Source organism: Struthio camelus, chromosome 26 (assembly GCF_040807025.1).
Source record: "Struthio camelus isolate bStrCam1 chromosome 26, bStrCam1.hap1, whole genome shotgun sequence".
NCBI lineage: Eukaryota > Metazoa > Chordata > Aves > Struthioniformes > Struthionidae > Struthio > Struthio camelus.
In genome coordinates, this window is record NC_090967.1 from 6,064,438 (window position 1) to 6,075,270 (window position 10,833).

The 10,833-nt window shown below is 39.6% G+C and overlaps 1 protein-coding gene across 8 annotated transcripts in view; it reads right to left on the reverse strand.

The window, feature by feature from the left end:
- COMP (cartilage oligomeric matrix protein) overlaps window positions 1–10,833 on the reverse strand; it is a 37,430-nt gene that overhangs the window by 25,639 nt on the left and 958 nt on the right. For 2 of the 8 annotated variants that reach the window (XM_068920184.1, XM_068920182.1), the window contains exons 2-3: window positions 9,863–9,986; window positions 6,095–6,238 (exon numbers count right to left, since the gene is read on the reverse strand). The gene's annotated coding sequence lies outside the window, so the exon portion shown is untranslated. Of the gene's footprint in view, window positions 1–6,078; window positions 6,239–8,973; window positions 9,987–10,833 lie in introns of all 8 variants that reach the window. The other 6 variants (XM_068920178.1, XM_068920177.1, XM_068920181.1 and 3 more) reach the window with 4 other exon arrangements.

Here is a 10,833-nt window from a genome sequence, read left to right on the forward strand (position 1 = left end):
ATGTAAACTTTTTCAGTGCTGAAAATGAGAATTATTGTGTACAAAGAAGAAAGGAGAGAACATACTGAATTAACTTAATCTCCTTCACATCATCGCTGGCTGAGGGGATGCTGAAAGAGCTGGGTCAGAAGTCTAACCATTGCTTTCTCCAAATTCAATTCTTCAAAACCCTGGATGGGAGAGGAAAAGGGGGGAAAAGAAGCTGATCACTAGATGCGATACTCCATGCTTGAGGAAGAGACCACAGACTTAAATCCAGTTTTAATATGAGTAGTTTAATTCTTGCATGCAGAAATACAACTTCTTCTCATGCAAGGGAAGTGGGGAAAAAAAGCCTTTACGAATTACGATGAAAATTCTTCTGGTGTAGGTGCTTTCTTTAGTTGCCATGAAATCTAGGTGACTGGGAGATTCATGGAGGGCACACAGAACGGAGGCATACATGAAGCACTGATAGGTTGTCAAGGCTGTACTCTAAAGTTGTCTTATTATCCATATGTAAAATGAGAATGTTGAATATGAAAAAAAAGGTTTATTATTTTAGCAGAGCCTTAATAGTCCACAAAAACATTCTTCATCTCATGATGGTAGTAGAGCAGAACATTGTCTCTCAAAATTTTAAGCTCATACCCCACTTCAACTCATTAGTGATTTTTGTTAGATTTTGAGCAAACAAGAATGAGTCTTCTTCCTGGAAACTCTTTTTTATGCCTTTATTGCTTGTCCCCAAAATCTTGACCACAAAAGAGTGTCCACTCAAGGATGAGCAGAGAAAGATAAACCCAATGTCTTCAAGACAGACCCCATTGTATCACAGTATATCCTCCACACTGCTGTCCCTCTTCCTATAGTTGCCTGAGGCGTTCCACAGGCATTCTGTCAAAGATAATTACAGCTGTCACAGGAATGAACAGACAAAAATGTTCACAGGCCCACGCTCTGGAGGTGGGGAAGGACAGTTATCGTCCTCAGAAGCAGGAGCACCTTGTCTCTCTCAAAAGAGAGATCTCATCTGATATAAAGATGAGGTTTCAAAAAGAAAATGAGAGCACAGACCGAGGCAGCTGAGCACTCATTCACATTTGGTTAGATAACAACATTAAATACTCAGCTGTTCTCATGCAAAAGGCCCCCACTCAGGCCTCAAAGCAGACAGGGAATACTCAGAAATGTTTTCCGAGTTGCAACTTTCTCTGTGCTGAAGGGAATGCCTGTTCTACCTGGCCCAGAACAAAAGAAAGTTATTAACAGGTAGAAGTCAAAAGAATCAATTCAAAAGGCCAGTTAATATTAAAGCAGTTTCATTTGTGAAACGGTTTGTTCCACCAACTGCTTGTTTCACTGACTGTGGAAACAAAGAAGCTACTGGCTACTAAATGCATGCTTTTCCCAGCACAATATACTGTCAGTTTACCTTATCATGCATCTCTTCACATGGACATTCTATTTTCATAACCTTTGAGACATTACAGATTATGTCTTTATTTGAAATCTGTGCTTCTTTGTACATCATTTATACACTCAGAGGAAAATTCAACATCATCCAGACTATGGTTCTCCCCCCACCTCCCCCCCAGAGAAATGGAAAAATGGCATGCATGTACATAGGCTCACAAGTGGTGGGAAGTTCTCCAGAAAGATGGAGTCTGGAGGTTGATCCAAACCTCTTGAGTTTTCAAGAAAATATCAGACCAGAAATCTCAGAGGAATGAACTGGCTCTGGAGAGTTCTGGCAGTTCCTTTTCCTGGCCCCACCCAAAGCTGAAGAAACAGCCACAAAAGCAAAACTAATCTTTTTCACAATATTTTTCAGTGTCATGGACTAGGTAAAGATGCAGAATAAGTCCTTATTTAATTTAAACTGCTCTTCCCATCCAAAGATCATAAGGACACATATTCTGACCAGTTGCCACGGTCACAGAATTACTCTAATTTTAATTCCACATGGAAACCAGAAGTTTGGTCCTCTGTATTTTTGCAACACTTCCTTCAACAAAGGCCAATTGCTTTTGGCTAGCACAGCAGTCAGTTTCTTCCATTAACCTTTACTCAAGCCAAAACACTTTGGGTGTAAGCGACATTGAGTTCCTGAGACAATAACGGCCAGAGAAATACCTATCATGAGAGTGGAATCTGAGAGCTCTCCCTAAACTCCAGCTGCCTTGCCTCTCCTTGACATCTTTTCAGTCTTTGAATGCTCTCTGCACAAGCCATTACACCCTTCAACACTTCTTCCAGGAAAGTGTACACAATTCCAGGAACCCCACGCCTCAGGTGAATAAATAGCAACCACAGAAGCAACTTTCTACTGGCAAGGCAGGAGACAATGTTGAAACTGTGAGGGTCTCTATATACAAATGCAGTAAAGGTTACAGAGAAGGCCTACATTTCCCAAGGAAATCAAATATCAATGCATGGCTTGGATAGGAGATCTTCTGGAAAGAGTAATGAACATGTCTAACCCTGTATACTCAGCAAAATCTGATCTCACTGCCTGAGATCATTTGCTGGCTTCAAGTCACATCTGGGAGTTACTCCTCACATAGTGGGAAGAAACGTTGTTCTAGGGAGATCCAAATTCCATTTCTAAATCTCCCTATGAAACAGGAGCTTTGGCCATTTAGTACTGCAGGTGCCCCCTCTTTTTTTCTTTTCTTTTTTTCCTTTTTTTTTTTTTTTTAAGATGAGGTTTGTGGTGGCCTCTAGTGGAACATGGAAAGAATGGTATAAAAAGGAAAAAGGAGTGAGGCATGTGCAGCCTCCTGCAAAGCTGACCAGGCTATCAGCTATTCATAGCTGAATTCAGTAAGAATTTGTTTAAAACAATATGTACTCACTAGTAAAGAGTTAATCTCCAGACCCCAGCCTGAGAGTGATCCATCAATTCAGACCACTTGTAGCTCCATGACTGGGTCATACTATAATGAAAAAGACCTACAATAATACAGTTTTTAAATGATATTTTTGATGTAACCTGATGAACCTCAGGTTATCAAATCCACAAGGATAATACCCCATGTCTTGCTTCGGCATTTCTGCTTCCACAGTACTGAGGGGGTGGATGCAGGTTTATCAACTGGATTTGATTTAAGCCCCAAGTGAATAGTTTAGTATCAATCTGAGATCACAGCAACCATCCATGTTGTTCCAGCGTTCCAGCTAGCCCAAGATTTGGCTTCTGACTTCAAGACACATGGACTGATCATACGTGAATGCATTATTTGACCGGAATTATAATCTTCCTCCCCTCCACTTTCTAATAACCCCTCAAACTCGTAGAAAATATTGGGTTATTTCCCCTGCCACTCCTCAGGATTGTTCTAATATGGTTTTTCATCCTTGACCTCATATGCTTTGAACTTTCCTCAGGCTGTTTACTACTCTGTGCAACTTCTGCTGTAGAAGGTCTTCTGCATCTTGGCTAGTGGCCTTGTGTTGCTCTTGATCCAATGGAGTTCATTGCTCAATATTTAATATTGCTCTTTTTGTTTAAATGACATCACTACTAAAGTGCTATTTAGAATTATTGCTCTGCAGACCTCCTTCAGATCCCTTTTGCAATCATCTCTTCCACCAGAGTCATACACTAGTCTGCTGCCAGGAAGGTGGACTAATGTTAATATCCTGCCTGAACCTGGCACACCACTTACTTACCCGAAAGCTTCCCATGACACCTTTGCACTGCCTTCAAACTATAGCTGAAATCAAGGCCATAGGATCTAGTTCAACAACATTTCATTTTCTTAATAATGTTTGCTAACAACTGCATAAATGGATTCTGTGTTCTGGCTTCTTCCATTTGACATAAGGCTCAGGGATTTCTGGACCAGGACTTAGAAGCAGTTTGAAAACTTTTTTTTTGACCATAAATCAAGCCCAGCAATTCACTTTTTAGTACAAACAGCCCTAGTTGCACAGCGTCCGGACTTCATGACGGGTTCATAGGTTTGTCATGGGCCTTGCAGGGATTAAAGCAGACTATACTTCCATTATAGCGCCTGTAGCAGCTGCTGACACACTGTGAATCTCAAAATCTGTTAAAACCTGGGACCCCACTGTCCTCTTGATCTTTTCATATGCTCTGTTTGATGAAATTCCACCCGTGGCCTGGGTACATTCCCAAAGAACTCATGACTTCTGGGAAGGCATTACACAGCTACACTGTAACCATTCATGACCTGAGCTCAATACTGGCTTGGTTCCTCCTCAAATCCACAACATTCTGCAAGGAAAACATTCTTTCCACTTCAAGTAAACCTCTCCATCCTGAAACCAGTCTGGTTTAGGCACCCAACCTCTTCTTGCCCTGCACTCATCCCAAGACATCAGAAATACAGGGTTTCTAATGGGAGCGCTTCCATCCTGGCAAAGCTACTGCGACACCTAATACATATGCTCTCCCTCAATTCTAGATCTGCATTTTCTCAGGCAAGAGACAGAGGGAAAAAAATTGCTAATATTACTAGTCCTACCTGTAGCAGTTACTATAGTATGGAAGATCTTACATTTAGTGTTTTCTGAACCTTTAATATATACAATGGATAGACATGTTGATAGATTCTGTATTTCACATCAGAAGGAACTGACATATCTGTGAAAAAGCCAGAGACCATAATTCTTGTGAGCTGGTGACTGGAAAACGAAATGACTGGTATTTCAGGACAAGGACCATCTTGGGTGCATGTGTCTAGTCCAACAGGAATCTGAACAACCAAATCATATAGCCACATTATATGGTTTAACGCATGTATAACCTTCAGAAAATTTTACACACCTACCAGCAAAACCCAGAAGGCAACACAGCTAATAATTGCATTGCTTACATTATTTCATTTTTAAGACAAGTGCCAACTTAACAGACTTTTCCCACAGCAGGAGGAAAGATTCATTTGGAACATATGTTGAGAATGGAACCATGTTATTCACTTAAACAACCAGCAAAGAAAAAGACAGGGTGGGTCTCAAAAAAAAACCCCTGTTTTTCAAAAAACTTGTTCTCTTAAGATACTGTTTACAAAAAATAGCCGCATATTTGACCCTGTGCAAGTTACATTCCCCAAAGTTAAAGACATGTCTGTAAGGCGGTAGAGCTTTGAGAAGGAAGAAAGTTGTTACCGCATTGGAAATCATGTTGCTAAAATTCAAAGTATTTATAAACTTAAATGAGACACCAGGGATAACCTAAAAATTCACCACTCTTGCATTTTCCCCACTAAAACAGAGGGAGACACACCAGTCCACAAAATTAAACACACATCAAAACCATTTGTGAAGTACTGGATTTTACATTACACCAAAATAACCTCACTGCTTCTCCATCTGCCTAGGATAAGTGCCAGAAATTAAAACAAAGAAAGATGTACAGTCTTTGTAGTCAATCAAGAGCTTCAAAATTTGTTTTAAAGCTGAGATAAAACAACAGCTGTTTTGAAGAAATCCCTTTTAAAGAACTGTTGATGCCCCTTTAGAAACAGAATATTTTTAACAAGTCTGCTCCTTCCTAAACTCCTACAAAAAAAAAAGTCTTAATAGGCAACAGTTACTCTCAAGTATCCTCTTGAATGTATCTATCAATTCTAGCAATTTTTTCTTGGATTTAAAAAACGATGCCTTTTTGCTAGCAATCTGAATTTTATGGCCAGTTATAGAGAAGTAGCTCACTTCAACTAGTATTTTTGCTACCAAAAACTGTGCACAAAGCCAGAAGTTCTGTTCTTAAGAAGTTTTTTTCCCCTGCATTAGTTCTTTGAATTCAGATTCTGTGATAACGTGGCATTGTTTAGGATGAACACAGTCTTTTGACATTCATACTCATTCAGCTAATTTCAAGGAGTGAGAGCCCTGAAGGATTTAAGTATATTCAGGGGGGCAGGGAAAGATTTCAAATTCTATACTGAAACAAAATATTTTTAATTCATATTTTACTACGAAATTACCTTTTCACAGTTTATTACTTTTTAGTATCCCCTTAGCTTAGACAGTAAAAGAAAATTGGTTTGTAGCACTGAGTTTACGACTAGTTTCATTCAGTGGCTTTCATGTACTGCTACAATTATATCTTTTTATGGCATCCATCACCTTAATATCTGAGTACCTTCACATTCAGGTATTTTAAGCAGAACCAGTCAAGATCACTGAAGAAATTTCAAGATCTTCTCTTCCTTCTCCTTCATTGTTTTAAGACACTTATCCATGACTGGCTTCAGGGACACTTTTTACAGCCACACTGCAATTGAACCTGCAGGTAAATCAGTTGAAAGACAGAAATATTACACAATTTGCTGAAGGATTACAGAGTTGAAATTCCCCTAATAGTGAGTGATGGCCTATCTCTGTGAATTTTCCGTGCTGCGTTACTGGTACTTCGGAAATCAAAGCAGAGTTGCATTTACTGTTGCATCCAAATTTCTGACACTTTAGAGGAATTTTTACATTTGCACAATAATATTTCTCTGATGTGTTTTTAGTTCATGAAAGCATTCCATGCATTAAAGGGCTTTCTAAAAATACCATCCAATCCAATGGCACTTGATAGATACCTTTTAATGATATGCTAAAACACTTATAGAAATGTAAGCATTAAGGACTGATTAATTTTAATTATAATTAAAAAAAACACTTTAGTTCCACCTTACTCAAAGCAACCCTTTCTCCCAGAACTCTTCTTAATATATCATTGGCTCAAACAAAGCAGAACGCCCAACTAGTGATGCCTTTGTTTTATCATGGCTGGAAGTAAAGCTTTACCGACGTTAGGGATTCATAGACTGCATGTGCTTAAATGTGCATGCTGCGTTACCTTCGATCTAGTGCATATTAGGATTGTGCTTTCTAATTCCACAAGAGTCCAATAAACCTTTCAACATCTACTTAGGGTTTTTTTATGGTCCTCTTATTTCATGAAGGCATTTATATGAGTTCTGTCATTATATTTGCATCGTCAGCCATTAGTTCATGAAAATCAAATACAAGTAAACAAAAATAGCTCCACAATCTTCTTGTCCAGTGCCTATTAAATGCTCCAATATTTGTTGGTCCAATAGCTAGAGATGGAACAAAAATACAGGCAGCCCAAACACTCCCTATCCCAACACTACTACAGACATTCCAGCAGGAAAAAGGTCAGAAAAGATTATGAAGTTCTGGGAAAAGATCCATTTTAGCTATTAATACTTATTATCACATTTTCTAAAGTCCAGGAAGCTTTCTAGAGATTATTTGGGATGAAGGAAGCTATCAAAATGTTATGATCCCAGAAGACCTTTCCAAACAAAAGGAAATATATGTTGCTATGAATCTTTTCCAACGCTATGTTAGCTTTCCTTCTATGTCCCTCTTGTGGTGACTGAGCAGAAGTGTAACATCTGCAATGGAATGGCTAGTTTACTGTCTTCCAAAATTTTTGCTTTGTTGCTGCATTTTTGGTGCTTTTTTCATTAAAAGATTTTCTCTTTCAAGATTCTTTGATATTGAAAACTTCTCAGTATATTCTGACAAGGAAATAGGTTTTTGCTTTTTTGTTTTTTTTTAAAGTATCCTCTGCTCTTCCATTTCCTAGCAGTCAGGCTAGGTAAAACTCCAAGGGATTTTCACTTGAAGATTTGTTTTAGGAGAGAGGCAAACAAAAGGAAGAACAGAGAGAGAAGAACTTTTAAACTAATGAGAGTTTCATGAATACGAAACCAAAAAGAAAAAATAAATAGATGCTAAAATGCAAATGTGAAGCGACAAAACTGGTAAGAAGGTAAAGTGATTAAATATGCATAATAAATTTACTGATTACATTTATAGTTCTATAATATGTTAATGTATTGCAAAATCACAGTACTTATTGTATAGAAATCACCATCAGCTGTGCAGTGTGTGAGTGTTCCTTATGAATTCTTTATCAAGAACATGGGATCTCCACCTGAGAGATATCAGATAAGGCAAACGTGTACTTTATACGTATTGTCCCCTAACCTGGGATGTTTTATTCCAGGATAAAAATACTTGATTTTTTTAAGCCAACCCTGCCATTTAAAGTAGCAGCTCTGCAAAGATTTTTCACACCCAGTTTGATTGGCTCTGAACCCTTCCCGTCATCATGACACCTCCTAACACTATCTCCAAGGCTTGGAGTTTGCAGAGACCAATCAGTTCATTCTTTTTCATAACAGGTTTTTTTTCACTCTTCTCTTGTGCAGTTAGCAAATCCTGATGCGAGTGTGTCTTGGAATTGAAATGAGTTTCAAGGAAAATCCTTTGGCACAGCTAACTATTCTGAGACAGGATTGAATTATTTCTATCAATGGCTAAACTGCAGTACACATCATTTCAACACTTACAATCAAGAAGAACCTTTACTTTCACCTCTTCAAGATAAACAACTTAAACTTTCTTGCTTATGGAAGCAAGCAAAAAGTATCCTCTTTAAATTCATCCAAATCTGTTCTCTCGGACAGCTTTTTATGACTAAGTATGCCCTGCAAATTCTAGCTTCTATCCATGTATAAAAATGGTAAAACATCATAATTTTCTCAGAGATTGTGTTCTCATTTTCCAGAGCGTTACCTTTTTAGATTTCATATTGGGCACGCAGTAGTAAAGACCAATGACTCAGAGTGGCCATCCCGCTACATGAGCCCATACTTAAAAGATAAAACTTTCACAAGAACATTAGATAAAACACAGCTCACAGAAACAAATGTTGTCCAGGAAGCTTTGTAGTGCAGCCTGCATACATTTTTTACCTCAAAATACACCAGAGTAGTCCACAGAGTTTCTCGCATGCAGTAAACTATGATCAAACAATTATGCCATGAGATACAGATGCAGCCTCTCCAGAAGTCATGCCTCTATATTGGTACAAACACAACCGGGAGCCTAACGGCCACGACTAATTACCAGTCTAATCTAGCTTGCCCTTGTTGAAACATATCAGAGTGAACTATAGGCTTTCCACACCTGACTCACTATGGTTTTACTTTTTACCTGTGTAACAGGGAAACTGAACCTCCTGGGGGGTAGGGGATCCACAGAACCTCTTTGCAGCCCTCCAATTTCAGCACCTTAGACAGCAGCGCGATTCTGTCGGAGGACACAGCTTACGTCGCTGGTGCTTCCGTATCACAAACTGAGTTCAGCTTCTGATGGCACTATGAGCGCAGGACCTGCAACTTTCTATATGTTTTCCAACTAAAGTCTGTTTGAAAACATTCTTATTTTCCGTATTATGCAGAGGACAGGGGGAAAAAATCCAGGCAGCCATTAGCAACACATCAAAACTTTGATCGGTGTCCAAAACTTTTGAGGATTCTGTAAACCAGCCAAAAGTTGAAGTATGTTTTGTTTATTCATAAACAAGTGTCTGTACTAAACGGCCTACCTGATTTTATAAATTTCTTCCTCAATTCTGCTTTCATCCTAAAGTAGGATTTATTATTTTCTCACAGTTGTACTTTTCCCTAAACTACAAAACAGTTAATTTCCAGTTTGCTTTATGGAAATACCAATTTGGTTCATCCTCTGAATGCTTTCCAATGAGATTATAGGTGGTACTTAATTCAGCTGTATTTCACCTTCAGGAATCAAAGAGCCTAAACATTCGGACTGTCCTGTAACACTGGTGAAATTATGTATGACTTATCTTGATATCACTGTGCAAAATAGCAGCTAATGCGGCAGTCATAATTCCAGAATCAATTTTTCATTCTGCCTTTTGGTTTTAGTCGTTTGTTTGATTAATCTACTTTAACCTGAATCTTGAATTAGGATACTTTTATAATAAGCTATTGGTGTAGTCTCCTTCTTCACAGAGGCTTAAAGCTAAAGAGGAATTCAAACAGTCAGTGTGTGAAAAATGATAACTAACTCTACTTGCTTTTTCCCCCAATTTGGTGCACAATATTCCCAGGACAAGGATATTCTTCTGTCTTCAGCTACATCTTTTCGGCTTAACAGCTGCAAATCTGGTCCCACATATTGTTTTGGTTCCAGGCTTTATCCTACACCAACAGCAAGAACAAAATTAAAGTTACTTACAAAAAGGCAGTACATATTTGCATCTTACAGTTGTCAAATGAAGTCTTTAGTAGGGAAAACGGATTGAATATCTAACTTTTCGCGTCAATGTTTTTCACAACACAGAAGTTATCTCAAAAAAAGATGCTTTGTTCTAATAAAAGGATGTTGAAATGAGGGCACTCAAATTTTCTCTTTATTTATGGGTAGCAACACGTGATACTCACCTCCTCTGCAGAGCCCAGTCATTCACCTTCCTCGACCTGGAGGAATTTCCATGGCCCACTCCATTACCCCCACCCTGTGGCAACTCAGCTTTCTGACTATTTTTACACTGTTAAATTATGACTATTACGAGTATAATAGGTATTACAGCTAGAGCAGATATTATTATAACAGTGGAGCCTTCTTAATCATCACGTCTGTCTCAAAACAGACCTCAAGCCCCCCCACACAACTCTCCTACCTGCTCTCTGCGTGACTCAACGCACTCATTTCAAACGGGGGACATGAGGTAAGGAGGCCGTAGAAAAGGTGCTAGCAGCTCCCGGCGAGGACGAGGGGGTGAAGGACCCCACGTTGCCTCCACAGGGGCAAACACCACCACGAGCCCCCCCCATGGCTTACCCTTACACGGGCCGTGCACCACCACAGTCCCCCTCCCCTCCCCCACCACCACAGAGGCCGCTGCCTCCACAGGGGCCGGCCACCTCCGCAGCCCCCCCGCAACCACAGGGGCCGGCCACCACCATAGCTCCCCCCCTCCCGCTCCCGTCGCCTCCACAAGGGCCGATAACCACCTCCCCCCCCCCCGAAACCCCTTGCCGTCAC